This window comes from Pongo pygmaeus, chromosome 8 (genome assembly GCF_028885625.2).
Source record: "Pongo pygmaeus isolate AG05252 chromosome 8, NHGRI_mPonPyg2-v2.0_pri, whole genome shotgun sequence".
NCBI classification, from domain to species: Eukaryota; Metazoa; Chordata; class Mammalia; order Primates; family Hominidae; genus Pongo; species Pongo pygmaeus.
Window position 1 is genome coordinate 50,009,187 of NC_072381.2, and position 10,940 is coordinate 50,020,126.

General features: G+C 35.6%; 1 pseudogene; it reads left to right on the top strand.

Annotated features, from left to right (window-relative positions):
- Nucleotides 1-9,442: 9,442 nt before the first annotated feature.
- LOC129006838 (geranylgeranyl transferase type-1 subunit beta-like) lies at nt 9,443-10,723 on the top strand (annotated as a pseudogene).
- Nucleotides 10,724-10,940: the final 217 nt, after the last annotated feature.

Here is a 10,940-nt window from a genome sequence, read left to right on the forward strand (position 1 = left end):
GTCTTGTAAGTCAGCCCTTCTCCTTACATTAACTATACGACTCCTTCATAGTGGATTATTATTCCATCCAAAATTTCCTATTTCAAAAGCCACATTTGGTTCATGCAGATACAAAAAGATGCCATAGTAGGAGAAAAAAAGTTGGGAGATGATGAAGATGCAAACAGGAGTATTTAGTAATACTTTAGTAAGCTTATACAAACATGATAAAATACAGTTTTAATTTGGCTTCTAAGTATACTTTATTCTAGACATTATAAATCACCATCACTTGAGAGAAAAAAAGAGTAGCATCCTCAACATGACATATGCTGTGCTAAATATTAAGGATAAGATGCTAAAATTTGTCTTTATCCCCATGTTTTGGGTTCTAAAATATTAGATGTAGAAAAAAAGTAAAAAGAAACCACTTTAAGACAAGGAATTTTATTTTCATAAAACATCCATATCCACATAATTTGTAGGCAGTTTCCTAAATGGCTTTCAGTGATCCCCTTTTCTTAATATTCATATCCTGTCCTTTCAGCTTGATAGTTGGCTTGAGATTAATCACACTTGAGCTTAATCACTTCCAAGTCTGGATGACAAAAGCCTTTGACTTTTTTCTTGCACATTCTTTTTTGCCGTCTTATTTATTAGCCGTGTCGAAGCTGCTTCCATGTTGTGAGATGCTTTATGGGTAACATCCATGTGGTAAAATAGTGAAGTAGGCCTCTTGCCAACCACCAATTAAGAATAGCCATGGAGGAAGCGAGTCCCACCAACAGCTACTTGAGTCACTATAAAAGTGGACTCATCACTGGTTGAACCTTGGGATAACGATAGCCCAATCGACACCTTGATTTTAGCCTTGTGAGATATTCAGACACAGAGAATGCAGCTAAGCATTCTCTGAATTTCTGACTCATGGAAACTGTGAGATAATAAATGTTTGCTGCTTTATCCACTAAGATTTTGGATAATTTGTTAAACAAATACATAACTAATACACATATATACACAACTTGCAGGATAAAATATAACTTTAGAGGAAAAAAGAAGAAATCAAGCAAGAACTAGATGCAGTTAACATAAACTAAGCTCAACATATTTCATTACAGCATGTGGAAATTGTAAAGTATCTTTTTCTCATATATGTTAAGTACTCAGTAAAAAATTAGAGTGTTGCTGAAATCTGTATACTGAAGTTGAAAAAGACAAAGAGAACTTAGAGGATGTATGGGAGGTAATGAAAAGATAATTAAAGATTCAAAATCAAAATTTATATAACAGAATTTGTATTTTAAGAAAAATGTAAAGAGTTACAAAAAGTATGTCCCCTTCTCTGACAGTAATTATTACCTTATTTGCTATAATATAATAAATAAGGTTTTGAGTAACAAATTTGTGGCAGATTTAAGCAACAATCCAGGTAAACAGACACTTCTCTTTCAATAAGGGAGCAGGAAATGACAATTACATTATTCAGCAAAAACATTTTATCTTTGTTTACAGACTGTGTGTGTGTGTGTGTGAATGTTTCTCACAAATTGCAAAGGTCCCCAATCTTAACAAAGAATTTATTTGACCATTAACTATATTTCATGCATAACCTTTATTTTATAACATGAAATTATATATTGAATTTAGATTGTTACATTTTGTTAATTACTACATCACAAGAAGGGGAAAAATAAAAAATCTTCAAAAAGCAGTTATAGCTCAATGATTTAAATCAATTCACCAGGCTATGGTTGCGGCAGGTAATAAAAAATTAAATTCTTCTTCCAAAGCTAAGTTGATTACTCTGAGTACCTACCTGTGTTCTTCTAAAATTTTATAAATTACATGAGATTGGAGCTCAGATGAAATTTAGATTGCTTTTTTTCCAACTTTTAAGTTCAGTGGTACATGATCATGATTAAGTGATGGCTAAAATGAGGATCTAAATCTATTGTATCATTACTTTACTATCAGAAATAAATGATAACAGTAAAGTATTTTATTAACTTATTTCTGAGGTAATAGAAGAGGAATATATATGATGAGGAAGAATGAATTGATTTGGACTGGTAAGGAAATGTGATTTTAAGAGAAATTTACACACCTAGTTAGTATGCAGGAAGGTGTGGAAAGCAAAAAAGACCTGAGATAAAATTAATGGCTTAAAAAATTCTGAGAGCCCAAACAGCCATGCACCATTATATTCAAAAACAAAATAAGCACATGCTGAAACATTACCTTAATGTGAGGAAAAACTTGATGTGCCGGGAATAGTGAGAAATGACATATTTCCTGGTCTGGCCAGACTGCTTTTTTAGTACATTGGAGCCACAAAATCAAGGTATATATTCAATCCATGAATGTTTTGATTTCTCATTTGCAGCATTTTGAGGTTTTGATACATCAAAGCATCTGAATAATAAATCTCACATCTAATGTTGATAAATGTGACCACAACAAGCTCTGAAATTCTACAGTCCTTGCCTTTCTGCCTGAAACTTCCCCCCAAAAATAATTTATTTCAGGCATTTCCAGTCAAAATTTTAAAACTGATACTAATTTTGTGTAGTTTGGGTCATGTTTATGACATGTTAATTAGTCATAGTTGTCAAGAAACAGAATGACCTAGGTAATATGCTTAACTCTGAAGCTAGGCTGTCAGGTTTTGAAACCCATGGATTAAGAACAGGGAAGTGGCTGGGTGCAGTGGCTTATGCCTGTAATTCCAGCACTTTCAGGGGCCGAGACAGGTGGATCACTTGAGATCAGGAGTTTGAGACCTGCCTGGCCAACATGGGTGAAACTCTGTCTCTACCCAAAATAGGAAAATTAGCCAGGCATGCTGACACACATCTGTAATCCAAGCTACTCAGGAGGCTGAGACAGGAGAATAGCTTGAACCTGGGAGGTGGAGGTTGCACAGAGCCGAGATCGTGCCACTGCACTCCAGCCTGAGTGATATAGTGAGACTCTGTCTCAAAAACAAAACAAAACAAAACAAAACAAAACAGGTAAGGGATAATTCTCCAAAGGAAAACTACCATTATTTTATCAAAATAAGGAAGCATTCTGGTCAGTCAAACCAACCTATGTCTATAATCAAAGTGCAAGCTTTACAGAGAAATTTTTAATACAGAACTGAAATATTATTCATAAGTAATTGAAGTATTCTGGGGAATAGATGCTAGTGAAAGTTAAGAAAAATTTGTGCCTTTTCTTGTCTTATAAGAAGTCAGTTAGGGTGAAATTCATGTTGTAAAAGTATTTACACACAAATTAACTTCAAGAAAAAATTTGCTGAAGATATTAGCAGAACACGTTGTACTTTACAAAAAAATGCATGAATTTGGTCTAGGCTGGGTTGAATACGTTTAGAAAAACACAGTCTTTTGAAGAAAAAGTTAGATTGCAATATCTCAAGTAATAACTAGTGACAATGAAGGTAATAAAGTGTTCTTATGAGCCCAAGAGTTGATATTTCTAAGTTTTACGGCATAGCTGATGAATCATTCAGTAAAACCAAATGAAACAAATACCTTCAATCTCTCAAATCAAACACCATACTATTGAGATTTTAGCTATAACTTTATGTTTGCCTTGTTTGAAAAAGTATTTTAAAACCCCAAAATATTTTTTGTTAAACCATCTTAAATGGTTAAAACATTCCTTTTAGAGTAAACACTTATGAAATGCTTAAGCATTGTAACCTCATCATTCTAAAGGATTAAAATGTTTATTTTAAATTGAACATTTATGAAATGCTTAAACATTTTAACTAGCCTTTTTTAAAGTGCAATCATAAAAACACTGTTTTTATAATGAAAGAAATAATTCCTAATTGCATTCACACATTTGAACTGTTTAGACATGAGGCAATAAAACGAAATACAATTGTGAAACACACATTTTATATAAAGTATAGTTGCCAAAGTTTTTGTCATCTTGAAATAATCTTTTTATACTTTTTTGCTTTTAAAGCGTAAGTTTGTGTCACAAGTTAAGTTGATTCTGGCAAATTGTAGTTAATCCCTGACTACTTGTCATGATTAGATATTCAGCTAAGGTATACATCACAGACCATCTGTGAGAGGACACTATTTCATCTGTCTTCTGGCGAGTAGGGAAGCTCATTTTGAGGATGGACCTACCCTGTTTTTTTGTGAAAGCAGGAGAGTGCCAGGTGGTTGGTACAGATAAACACAAAGGGCAATACCAGGGAAAAAGAAACGCAGGGCTTTGGCAGCAAACCTTTACAATATTGGTGCACTACAACAGGTGGTAAACAGTGAGATGTCATATATGTCTACAAAGCCGGAATACGTTTCACAATTTGTAGCTCAGATTCCATGAGACACTAAGAATACAGAAGTTAGGAAGTTTCAAATTTCAATAAGGGTAGAATCTAATACCACTGTGAAAATACCCTTTTTCAACTGCATGTACTTATATTGCTAACTGGAGAAAATAGCTCTGGAGAGTAATCATGGAACTGTGCGGAGTTTATCTGGTTAATGGGACCAAACATACAATTAGGTAGAAGAAATAAGTTCGAGAGTTCAATAGCACTGTAAGGTGACTAGTTACTAATTTATTGTATATGTCAAAATAGCTGAAAGAGAATATTTGAAATGTTCCCAGAACAAATAAATAATAAACCTTTGTGGTGATGGATAACCTAAATACGGTGATTTGATTTTTACACATGGCATGCATGTATCAAAATATCACATTTCCTTTTTATAGCTACATAAGAGTTGTACTATATAAATAGGTACAACTCTTGTATATCCATAAAAAGTAAATACATGAATAGATTAACAAATAGAACATGAAAAAATTATTATTACAGAATATTTAGCCTTTTTCTAAGTTTCATGAGAAATCTGCAAATTTCCTAGGGAAACTTATGATAGCCTATTAACATGAAAATATAATGTATTAGATCTAACTTTTAAAAGTAAAAAGAGATTTTTTTTATCATCCTGAAGAAGAAAAAGAACTTTTACCAAGGTTTTCTTGTCCTGGGCTCAACATGTAATGATGAACGCAAACTGGAGTAGAAAGTAAGGCAAAGAAAAATAAGTATATATTTTTTTCAGTGGTCTCTAAGCATCTTATAAACTTTGTTATCTCTCATGTCTAGCTTTATTCCAGGCACAAACTGATCAAAAATTGGTTCCCTGAATGAGCTTGCCATATCAGATACAGAAATGTTAAGATTTGCTAATTCAAAGTACAAGAACAGTAAATAGTAAGAGAAGACATGAGCCTGTCAGTACATTAAATTCACTGGCATGCTTTCTTCATCTATTTCCCTTCAGAATCTGTTACAAAACCTAGAGAAATGTGACTCCTATGAGCCACTGTTATGCTAAGGTGTGCCAGACTCATTGTGTTTAGGGCAGAAAGTGTAGCCTGGAGTAAAAAAATAAAAAATAAAGATTTTAAGTCCAAGAATGCTCAAAACTAAGTAAATGATGTATTACCAAATTTTGATTGCTGCATAAAATACCTCTGTTTACACGCAACAACCCAGTTTACACGCAATTTCAATGATGACTATTAGAGAACTATTAAGCCGAGCAGGTCATGTAGCTTAGGGTAAACCTCATGACCTCATCTGTTGGAACATGTGTCGATAGGATAGACCAAGGAAAGGCTGGGCGCAGTGGCTCACGCTTGTAATCCCAGCACTTTGAGAGGCCGAGGTGGGCGGATCACAAGGTCAGGAGATCGAGACCACCCTGGCTAACATGGTGAAACTCCATCTGTATTAAAAAATACAAAAAATTAGCCAGGCGTGGTGGCGGGCGCCTGTAGTCCCAGCTACTCGGGAGGCTGAGGCAGGAGAATGGCGTGAACCCAGGAGGCAGAGCTTGCAGTGAGCCGAGATCGCACCACTGCACTCCAGCCTGAGCGACAGAGCAAGACTCCATCTCAAAAAAAAGAAAAAAAAAGGATAGACCAAGGAAAAAATATGCTCTGAGTAAGAGGTAAGCATGCAGGATCAATTTAAAATGATCCCAAATGAAGATGCCTTCTGAGTATATGTCAGGGAAGTGAAGACAATGAATAGTTCCATGCAAGCAATTCAAGTGAGAAAGGGCAATGCGTAAGGCAAAATAAATGAGATGAGAAGCAACCTTCGCCCTCAAAGAGCCTGGTAAGAAGAATATTTTTTTGTAAGTCTTGCTTATTTTTCATTAGAAAAAAAGTTAGAGGCAAATCTTTTTATTTAGGCATATTATAAAAATATTTCTGTATCCTCATTATGAATGAGAAAATAAGCATAAACTCAAATTATAAAAAGATCCAACAGGCAAAAAGCTATGTCATATAATGTTTGTTTGAGGTTGATACTTTAAAAGAAATTATCTACCCACAAGTTGGGGAGAAAATAAATAGAAATCTGTTTTTCTCCACTGCTTAAAGAATCTATACTGATTTCAACTCTCTTAGACAAAATTTCACATAGACCACATGCATGAACATTTTTATGCTGCCATTATACCTTATATGGCAAATAATTGCTATAGCCATACTTATTTTACTCTGTTGAGCTAAATACATTTTTACTAAAAAATAGTATGTATCAAAATCTTAAATGCTGACATTTAATGGGAAAATGGAATAACTTACACGCACTATAATTCTCAACCTGTTTAGTGCAAAAGATCTTAAAAGATGAAAAAAGTTTAGAGAGCGCAATCACAAATAGAATAGAAAGGAAAATTCAAAATGATGTCAAGATAAAAACTAGAATATTACCTCCAGGACAGCAAAAACTTCCGTCTTTTATTTTTTAAACTACTCTCACCCTGGTACTCAGAATTTTGTTTGGACATAGTAAGCACTCAATAGATTTATTGAATGAGTAAACACATTTTAAAACATCAAAATTATTACCTGTATTACAGTGAAAAAAATACCTAATGACCTTCTACAATGTGCCATTCTTTATGCAAAGTACTTTATATATATCAGCCTGTATAATCACTGTTAAAACCAATGAGAAAGATAACAATTTATTGATGAGAAATTGGAAGTTCAGATCTATTAAGAAAGTCATCCAAAGCCATGCTGACTTCAAAGTACAGACTCTTTACTTTAGAGCATGGCATAACCCACAGAGGGTAATGATATTGAGAAAGCTTTGCCATTGGAAACACAATTTCATAGACAAGAAGAGAAGCTTATGTTCACATTACTTTTCATACTTCACATGGCAAGAACATTCCGATCTTTAATGTTAGGATTCATAACTTTCCCTAAATACTCTGTGCTCTGTTGTCTAAATGGTAACACCAAGAATCATCACTTTTCCTCTGTAATAGGATGTGCAGTGTCTTTGTGTGAAATATAGTCTATAGTTGTATATCTTCTAGTTGAGAAATTTAATCATGCAATATATATGGAATAAGAAAAAAATACAGCAACAATTAAAATAGGACAATAAAAATGAGTAAGATATTTAAATTTCCATTGCCAGAAAAACTGTGCAAAACAGAATTCATGAAAGAGAAATAGAGTGGCATAAAACAACTGCAGGGGAGAAATGATGAAAACAGAGAAAGAAAGAGATAAACTAGTGAAATAAAGTTGAAAAAAGCTTCATTTTCACAGCATTGCATTTTGTGAAAAGTTTTACACTTTTACATTAAAGAGTTTAAGAGTATACTAAATTGAATTTGTTTTTGACTTCATGCTTCTGCTTTAAATTATATCAAGGCTTAATTACCATTTAAAACTTACTATTAGTTAATTTATATATCATTACTAATGTGAGCATCTTGTCAGGCATAAGAGTTAAATATAAATTTATATTCCCCGGGTGAATGCAATTGATACAAGAAAAAAAATTACTAATCAAGAAAAAAGAAAAGGAGTTCCTTTCTCTAAATGTATCACATAGTGATACAGCTTTTTATACACTACAAATAGACTGGGTCAGAAGTTAAAGAAAGTAGTTTGTCTTCTGGAAAAATTATAAATCATATTTTATTAAGAAAAACAAAAAAACTACTCAAATTTAGGATAGGATCAATCAATATTTTCTCTTAAATTTACAGTTGACAAAAAATTGGAAAGAAGTAATAGAGCACTTTTTGGTGTTTTATTATTGTTATGTGATATTACTCCTGATGACTCTAGAATTAACTTCACTTTAATCTGTTCAAGGATATTACTCCCACAAGTGTTCCTTCCTCAGGATTATAAAATGTACCCCCTTTACTCTATCATACTCATTAGCATACTACCTCATATGTTTCATGCTGTGGAACCTCATAGGACTTATAGCAACTATTACAACTCATTTATAACTTTTTTTTTTTTGAGAGGGAGTCTTGCTCTGTTGCCCAGACTAGAGTGCAGTGGCGTGATCTTGGCTCACTGCAGCCTCTGCCTCCCAGCTCCAAGCAATTTTCTGCCTCAGCCTCCTGAGTAGCTGGCTAGCTGAGATTACAGGCGCCCACCACCACACTCGGCTAATTTTTTTTTTTTTTTTTTGTATTTTTAGTAGAGACAGGGTTTCACCATCTTGGCCAGACTGGTCTTGAACTCCTGACCTAGTGATCCACCAGCCTCGGTCTCACAAAGTGCTGGGAATACATGTGTAAGCCACAATGCCTGGCCCCATTTATAACACTTTTTAAAGTTCTCTATTTTTTTTTTTTTTTTGAGACAGAGTCTGGCTCTGTCGACCAGGCTGGAGTGCAGTGGCGCGATCTCGGCTCACTGCAAGCTCTGCCTCTCGGGTTGACACCATTTTCCTGCCTCAGCCTCCCGAGTAGCTGGGACTACAGGTGTCCGCCACCTCGCCCGGCTAATTTTTTGTATTTTTAGTAGAGACGGGGTTTCACAGTGTTAGCCAGGATGGTCTCGATCTCCTGACCTCGCGATCTGCCCGCCTCAGCCTCCCAAATCTACTTTTTTTTTTATATTTCTCTGCTCTTATTCACACTTGAGCCCTATCTAATCAGTGTCTTATGGCTACCACATTCCTGAAACCACACTGTCAATGACCAAATCACTAAATCAAATGGTCAATTTTCCATACTCTTGTTGCTTGAATTATCAGCAACATTTTTTTTTCTTTTTGGAGGCAAGATCTTGCTCTGTCACTCAGGCTGGAGGGCAGTGGCTCACTGCAGCTTCAACCTGCTGGATTCAAATGGTCCTTCCACCTCAGCCTCCCAAGTAGCAGCAGCATTTCACACAGTTGATGACTCTCTCCTGATTGACAAAAATATCCTCATTGTATTTTCAGTTGACAACACTCTCCAGGTTTTCCTTCTACCTAGTTTCTTAATCTCCTTTGCAGGTACTTCCTCCTGTCTAATCTCTAAACCTTGGGGTAAAAAGGGTTCGGGACTCAGGTGTACGTTTTTTCTCTATCTAAACTGACTCCATCTCTTAATAACATCATCTAGGTCGAGGCGGACGTCGCTTCCGGAGCAGCATGGTGGCCACTGAGGATGAGAGGCTAGCAGGGAGCGGCCAGGGAGAGTGGCTGGATTTCTTGCGGGATCTGCACGTGCGATTTTTCCAGCGCTGCCTCGAGGTTTTGCAGGAGCGCTATTCTTCACTCGAGACAAGGAGGTCCTTCCCACAGAAGACAGATCAAATCTAAATCGCTGTGGTTTCCGAGGCTCTTCAAACCTGGGTATTCCACTCAATCCATCAAAGGCTCCTGGAACAGCTCATCCTTATGATAGTGGCCACATTGCAATGACTTACACTGGCCTTTCATGCTTAGTTGTTCTTGGAGACGACTTAAGCTGGGTAAACAAAGAAGCTTGCTTAGCAGGCTTGAGAGCCCTTCAGCTGGAAGATGGGAGTTTTTGTGCAGTACCTGAAGGCAGTGAAAATGACATGTGATTTTTGTACTGTACTTCCTGTATTTGCTATATGCTCAACAACCGGTCAGGCACGGATATGAAAAAAGCCATCTCCTATATTAAAAGAAATATGTCCTACGGCAATGGACTGGCACAGGGAGCTGGACTTGAATCTTATGGAGGATCTACTTTTTGTGCCTTGCCTCACTATGTCTGATGGGTAAACTAGAAGAAGTTTTTTCAGAAAAAGAATTGAACAGGATAAAGGGGTGGTGTATAATGAGGCAACAAAATAGTTATCATGGAAGACCTAATAAGCCTGTAGACACCTGTTATTCTTTTTGGGTGGGAGCAACTCTAAAGCTTCTAAAAATTTTCCAATACACTAAGTTTGAGAAAAACAGAAATTCCATCTTATCAACTCAAGATCGCCTCGTAGGGGGATTTGCCAAGTGGCCAGTCATCCAGGTGCTTTGCATGCATACTTTGGGATCTGTGGCCTGTCACTAATGGAGGAAAGTGGAATTTGTAAAGTTCATCCTGCTCTGAATGTAAGCACACGGACTTCTGAATGCCTTCTAGATCTCCATCAAAGCTGGAAAACCAAGGACTCTTAAACAATGCTCAGAGAATGTACATATCTCCACATGACTGATTTTAGATTGGGAGGGTGGGGGGATTTGTAGCATAACTGCAGCTCAAGTTTAAAAGCCATGTATAACCAAGTGTGCTCTTTTTTTAAAAGGTAGAGTCTTACAATCAAATCTCCTGCTGATGTCACTTTGGGATATGGTCTTGAGCCAGTAATCTTTGTACTGGGTTTCTAGAAAATCTGTGTTGAAGTTTGAACCACAACTTTGTCATGGTTCTTAAATGTTTATACTGTATTTCTAAGAAGTTGTTTGAGGCAAATTAACTGTATGTGTGTAGGTTATCTTTTTAAAAACTCTTCAGTGCAAATTGTATCTTGTTATAAAATGGACACAAATCTTCAAAACAAATTTACACTTCATATAGCATTGATAATCTTCAGGTGAACACTTAATAATCATTTAAAAAGCTCACTGCTGATGGTAGAAAATTTGCTTTAATGAATTAAGTATCTGGGATTATTCTTTG